Source organism: Rhagoletis zephyria, unplaced genomic scaffold, assembly GCF_001687245.7.
Source record: "Rhagoletis zephyria isolate East Lansing unplaced genomic scaffold, Rhagoletis_zephyria_1.1 Rzeph_scaffold_01430, whole genome shotgun sequence".
Lineage (NCBI taxonomy): Eukaryota > Metazoa > Arthropoda > Insecta > Diptera > Tephritidae > Rhagoletis > Rhagoletis zephyria.
Window position 1 is genome coordinate 107,228 of NW_016158514.1, and position 7,835 is coordinate 115,062.

Sequence of the window (7,835 nt, forward strand, 5' to 3'; positions counted from 1 at the left end):
TCAAGGCTGGTGGGATTTTGGACTACGGTTGCCACTTACGTACGTAAAAAATGTACCATTACAAATACACATTGGTGATATAGTTAATAAATCGAATGTACTTTTTAAGCGACTTCAAAAAAATGAAAGAGGTTATCATTTCGTCGGAATATTTTATTTTTATTTTTAACTTTTGACCACGTTAACCGATTTCTATGACGCTGTTTTTGCATGAAATGTGGCATCTACGAGCAGGGGGCGGGGGCTATACTTCCGAATATACATATATCACCACAAAATACTGAAAATTCGCTTCAGGTAATATGCTCTTTAAAATACATTTATGCAAGTTTGATGTAGATACAGCACCTATGTGATATATAAAAAGATTTTTTAAAGTTTCATAAATTGCCTTTTATTTACAATAAACTAACAAAGAACTCAAACAAGGAGCTTATCAATTCGTCGGAATATTTGTTCTTCTTTTTTTATGTTACCGCATAACTTTGGACCACGTGAACCGATTTAAATAGTTCTTTTTTTATCGGAAAGACGGTACTCCTAAATTTGCATAAGAGAATTGAAGTCGCTTGTGTTTTTTGCTTAAAAGTTACTTATTTAATAAAAAGCTCTATAAATATAAGATGCGCTTAACCTTCAAAGTAATAAAAAATGTTAAAAAATAGTTTTAAAGTTCATTTTCCTCGATATCTGGTTTCTGGTTTTCGACAGAGATGGTGATTTTGCACGACTACCTCATTTTTTTTAATATTTCGAATACCGAAAAAATTACCGGATATTGTATTTTTATTATAGTATATGTAGCTCATTTTGGTGGAACGAAGTCGAAGTTGGCAAATTAAATTTTAGAATACTTGTTAAGTACATATCAGGGGTAAACTCTTTTAGGCTGTAAAGTGTAAAGAAACAACAGTAAGTGAGTTTTCCGATCTAAAAATATTGATTTGCAAGAATTCTACACCATTTCCACGAAAAGTTGATTTTTTCCCATATAAAATACATGAAAAACTTTGAGCACTTTGAGAACTCCCAAAATTTTTTTTTTATATCAAAATAAAATAAAAAGTATTAGTCCAGCGTCTTCGTCTTGACCTGGCTAAACTTAAACGTAGAATACGTGATATTATTAAGATCAAATTCAAGTTAAAAAACGTTACATGAAATATTCATTTTGATTGGAATTGATTTTTGAATGGAATTTAATAAATCAATATGAATTGCAAAATATTAATAATTAGCAATAGAGAAGCAGATCCACATTAACTTCAATCATATGCACCATCAGCTTATAAATAGGCATATGCCATGATGTGTATTATTATTTCCATTAATTTCCATTTTCTTTCATACTTCAGAAATTTGTATTACTTTTTATATTAGCCTAGGCCCCGTATTTAGTATTCTTCTTTGTCTTCGTGCTCGCCTTCTCATTATCCTCGTCTTCGAATTTGTGCATAAGTTAGCTAAGGCTTCTCAAACAGCTGGCAACCCTTCTAAATATAGTTAAGAAATAAAAAAATCTCGTGCGTCTGATATTGTGATACATACCTACAAATATCATGTGGCCGATGAATTAAGTTAAATTTGATTTTGTAAATACGTGTCAACGCTCCTAAATACAGTTCAGAAGAAAGCCTTTTTAAACCCATTTCATTTGATGCGCATATTTTTTTTTTGTTTTTGGTTTTCGTAAGGGAACTTTGTAAACATTTATAAGCAGCATTTCATGACAGTTAAAACCATAAATTATGGACGTTAAAATTTTATAGCAGTTCATATTTAAGGATTAACCAACAATAATTTGCAGTAAAAAACTTGTTAGACCACCCAACCTAATTCGGTCTTAAAGGGTTAATTTAATAGGGGGCTCCCTACTGGTAGTAATTTCGTTATCACAAAGAACATATTATATGAAATTTGCACATTATCAGACCAAAAAATTGAAGGGGCTAAACAACTGTGTACTCAAAAAAATTCTAAAACTTCCGAGAGAAAAGTTTGAAATTTAGGTGAAAATTTGTTGCACTTTGTTGTAGTTTTCTACAAATATAGATACGACCTCTTACAAAATTGAGGGGTCAAATGACAGGGCTTGGCCTGTAGACGTCCAATAAAGTTTTATTTTTTGAAACAGGTTGCCACCTGTTACTAATTTTATTAAAATTATTTAATAACTTAAATGAATTAGATATTATAATATGGGTATCAATTGAAATGGTTTTGAAAATGCTTTACCTCTAAACGACACGTAGCAGGGTTGCCACATGTTTAAAAAATTTAATTCACTTTAATTAAGGCAATAAGGTAACTGAAATATGTATATCAATATGGGTTCAGACAGAAGAAAACATTGGACATATTAAGCAAGAAATAAGTGAAGAGTAAAAACATTCCTGACACTAATTTAAGAGTCCAGTAATTTAAAAGGAATGCAATCAGAACAAATCACTGATTGACAATGTATGTATTTGAATTAAAATAACAAATACTATGTCGTAAACGAAATTATTAATTTAGTTTAACCAAATTTGAATTTACAAACAGATGGCAACCCTCTTCGTAATATTTGATAGCTAAAACCTCTTTCGTCTGACTCACATATGGTGATACCTATCTATTTCAATTACCCTTTTATTAATGCCTTTAATTAAAATGGAATTTGATTTTTAAACAGGTGGCAACCCTCTACGTGTAGTTAAGAAATAAACCCTTTTCATACACATTTCGATTGATGCCCATCTTTTAATGGTTCATTTAACTTAATAATTTGATTTTTTTTTAACATGTGGCAACTCTTTAAAAAATAATAAACCTGTATTGCCTACAGGTCAAGCTTTTTAATCTGAAACATCCTTTTTGAAAATAGAACGAATCGTGCAGATCTGATGGCACTGACAAAAAATTAAAAAATGATTTTATGCATTAGCAAAAAAAAGTATTACTTCAAAAAGTTCAAAAAATGAGCTGGTTTTTACTTCTTCTTGCGAAAGCTAAAAATCCGTACTATTTAATAAATTAATAAAAAATAACATATTTTTTTATTGATTCCATTAAAATTTACCATTTTTTGAAAATTAAAATTAAATTAAAAAAAAAAATGTTTTTCAGGACTACCGCAGTGACACCCTGTGTTTAGCATTATTCCAAAATTTGTAATCTTGTAGCTCTCTACTATCGATATGGAAATAAAAAACGTCAAATCAACATTTTGTTTCAAAGAATGTATTTACATATTTTGAACATTTGTTTCCGTGAAGAGCTTACGCACAGCTATGCTCATATGAAAATTCTTGGTATGAAATTTGCCGACTTTAGTGGCTTCCTGGCGGCATATAATTGATTTTATAGAGAAATTTATATTTAATTCTTTTTAAATTAAGATAGATAGGATAAATTACCTTTGCAAAAATACCAAACACGCTCACATTGCAGAAAACGAATTTTTAGATTTTTGTCCACTTAGGTGGCACTGTGTGACGTGTTAAAAACTTTTTCAAATACTTTTTTTTTTTTGTAATTTACATAAAAATTTCGTTCTTTCAATCACATTGAAATTCTTTTCTTGGATTAATGAATGTCGTGAAAATGAACACAATGCTCATTTAATTCAATACTGTAATGAATCAGAAAACCATAAACTCGAGGAAAACGGCTTTAAAGTTCTAAATATACATATAGTATGTACATATGTATGTACTTACTCCCACAGTAAAAATTAATACATACATACATATTTTATTCTAGTGAACTACTGATACAGCTATGCAATTTTTACACAACATAGCAATGAGGTAGCGGTCATTTCAATATTGAGCTCGGTTAAAAATCCTTAAATAATTGGAAAACGAAACTTGCCTCACCATCGACAAAGAATGGGGGGAAAAGGATGGTCTTCGTATCGATAACTTGGCAGCAATTCTCCAGTATAACGGAGCCTTCGTTATCCAATGTATTCTACCTTCATTATAAATTCGAAATCAAGGCAATTCTCGAAGAAAATTTTTCTAAAATAGAGCAAATCTTTCCGTTCCGAGAATGGGCTTCACCACATGTGTTTCTCGTTTTCTACATTTGCATTTCATTTTCAAAGCAAAGTGATTTATAAATATATTATTATTAAGCTTATTGCAAGTTTATTTGAAAAACTCCTTTGGAAATGCTTGTTAATCAGATTTCAACTCTTTTAATAGTGTCTATTCAATTTACAACTAGGCAGAAGTCATAAAAGCAAAGCATTCTGATTTTTATTAACTTTTGTCGTTTGCTTTAAAAATACTTGGAAGTACGAGTGTTATCGATACTTTGTTGCAAATATGAGTACAGGCAAGTGCAGACTGGTGGTCCCTCAGCACTTGGACTCCGTACATTGTGTCCTTCGGCGTCATATCTTTCGTTTTTCATCCATAAGCGCCGAATCGAAGGATCTTTTCACTAAAGCATCGTCTTCCATGCAATACAATATGCCAAATGCAGCGCAATCCTTTCCCTTACAGTATGTCCATTCCTTCATGTCTAATACACCCCGCTCTCGCGAACAGGGTAATATGTAGATCTTGCTTAGAATAGTTCTCTCGACATGAACGATGTCGAACAGCTTGGCTGGTATTGGTGTTCAATTGAGAAGTGTATGGGTGCCAGCTTCCAATAATTTTTTCTTCTTGTGGAAATTTATGTCAAAAATATTTCTTTCAGGAAGTACATAGCTTTGGTTATTCGTGCATGCATACAAAAACTACTACTCACAACTTCAACACTGTCCCTACTCATAAAAAAAAGTGCTTAGCGCACAAATCAGGCAAGCGAAAAATAAGAATGGCAAATCACAATACACCAGTAAAGTTTGCGACAATATTCATTTCATTTCAAATGTATGTAAATATCTACATACCTCCTTTCGATCGCAGATTTGTCTCAAATCAAGCAACCAACTAGCTAACCCTTCCCTTGCTCCCTTAAATAATTCCACGGAATAAAGTCAATCGCGATCGCTGCCATCGCAATGCAAGATTTGTGGCTCCGAATATGCATTATCGAAAAACAATGGCCCATTTAATGTTGGCAGCTCGTCTGTCCGTGCGCGCCCTTTTGCATAAGATTCCAGGGTTTCATCCAAAACGATCGTACGTGCTCCAATGGCATTTTGAAATTTGCTGGCGTTGTTGATAATATTGAATGACGAGAACCTGGGCTGCTCCGAAATGCGTAGCCAAGTGTGGATATATATATATATATATATATATGTGTGTGTGTGTTTTGAGAAAAGGTAGACAAGCTCGAGCAGCTATGAGGACCACGCTCGCGCGCCTTTGAGTGATTTATGTAGTTTGTGACAATATTTGTTTTGGAAACAAGCATGTTATGCTCGTACTCGTACTTGGATATTTTTTTTTTTCTTTAATTTTCTTATGCGCCACATGCGCAGGTATATTATCCTTGACCACGTCCGCATAACTTAACACATTGCAGGATTCTTTTGAAATTCAAATTCATAGAATTCCCTAAAATATTGTGGTGGAATGAGAAATGTTCGTTGATTTGGTTTTGAATAAAATTCTGGTACATACATACATACGTATGCATGCAGATTCTTAGCGAAGAATGCCGATATGTTCTCGGTGTCATTGGGAGAATGTGTGTGGAGTTTCGGAAGAAGAATTATTTAAAAGAGACACGGCGACAACGTCCAACTGACAAATGGTGGCGATTTGATGGCTTATTGTTCAAGTTCCATCAGTTGTTTTGAATAAATAGTATTAAGTAAAATATTTATTCAAAACAAGGACTCGTTTTTTTATTAATAAACAATGGCGTTAAGGATGATTTTTAAAATCTTTTTATTATTTTTTTTTTATTTATAAGCCCTTAACAGATGTACAATAAGTTCGCAGAAGACAAATTTTTCTTCGGAGGAGCGCTGGTTTTTTACGAATGAGAATATCTACGAATAAGGAAATATACAAACACACATCCGTATGCATATCGCTACAATTAATAATATATTGATGACCACAACAATGAAATCGAAAAAATATCTATAAATTAATGGATTATTTAGAAACGAATACGATTGTGAGGGGCATAAATAAGCTCTGCATTAGAAATTAAAAATGAGTTTAGATAGATCGATAACAACAACGACTGAAACGAAAGCATATCGATAAATATAATTAAATCGATATCACTTTCGATGAAATTATCGAGGGCACTATGGATAAAAATATGTATAACAATAACGAATACGATTTGGGGCATCCCAAAACGAAAAATTATGAGTCCGAAATGATAACTAATGTTCGCAGCACTCAAGTCGTAGTACAAAACTCAATAACATTGCTAAGAAGTAAATATCATTATGTCACAACAATAATAACGACAAATAACAAGTTCAAGTAAATCGATAACAATACCGATTAAGTCGAAAATATATCGATATATAAATAGAATTAAATCGATCAAAATATCGCGAAGGCTATCGATAAATTTATTTACAATGTCAAAGAATGGCACTACAAATGATATAAGCGAGCTGCGAACTAAAACTGAAAATAATTAGTTAAGATAAATCAATAACAACATCGATTAAAGGCCGTTTTCTCAAGTAACCTGTAACTTTAAAGCTCACTTTATATTTAAAGGTTGCATTAAAATTTATGATTGTGTCTAAAGTAAAGCATTTTATTATCGGTTTTGAATTGATTTACAACAATTTTTACTTCATCCAACAGTTGTCCGTTCTAGCCCTTGCATAAATTAGCCACCATTCATTGAGTCGCAACATTTTTTGCTAGAACTTTTTGGCGCTACCCAGCATCTCCAGTTCTTCCAAATCACGTATGTATTACGGTTTCTTATCCTTCGAGTAACTCGTGTCTATTCCATGCTCAGCCCTCCACAACGCTGCCACATAGCATGCGTTGTGCCTGTTTCCATATTTCAGCGCCAACGTGGTATGTATTTCAAGATCATACCAGTCGTTTTTCTGTGCTCGCCGATATCCTCTAACTTTCTCGGTGGCGGCAGGTCGAAGCTAGCCCCTCAGATTGTTTGAGTTTGTTAACTGTCTATCACAACATAATCGAACTGGTTTCTTGTCTTTCAGTCCTTGTTGATTCCTTTTATGAATATTCGAACTGTTGAACCAATGATACCTTTCCTGCCCACTCTGGCATTGAAGTTGACTAACATCGATTTTATTTATGTCGTTGCGGAGGCAGCACAAATGTCGATAGAAACGATCTTTGGTCGCGTCATCTTTCTGTTGATTGCAGTGAGCGACATCACTTAGCAAAGAAGAACAGAAAAGAAAAAAAATCGAACTTACGATGCATTAAATTACAGCAAACCTCGTAATAAATAGACGTGGAAAAATCCGATGGCCCTGATGCTTTGCCCCGTTTCCTGAAATTTTCCTTTGCCCCCCACGAAGACATCCATCAGAGTATAGTTATGCAACATTTACATACGGCGATTTTATAAGCGATTCAACATCGCTTTCAACAAAATCGCCTGCGCCAATTGTGTTTAAATTTTGTAAAAGGCGATGAAAAGAACACATGTAATCTTTCAGGTGATGTTGAACCGCTTACAAAATCGCCACTTGTGTGTACGTTTGTGTATATGTATGTATGTGTATCCATAAGTTTCTCGGCAACGGCTCTAACGTAGCAAAATGAAAAATCGTTTTAAAAAGACTTTCGAAGTTGTATTTCTTCCAATTGTCAAAAACTTTTTATTTGTCAAGGAAAATACCGTAAAAATTATTTGTATCATGCGAATATTTATCTATAGAAATTATCAGGGTTTGAAAAACTGTTAGCACAGCGACAACAGCCAAG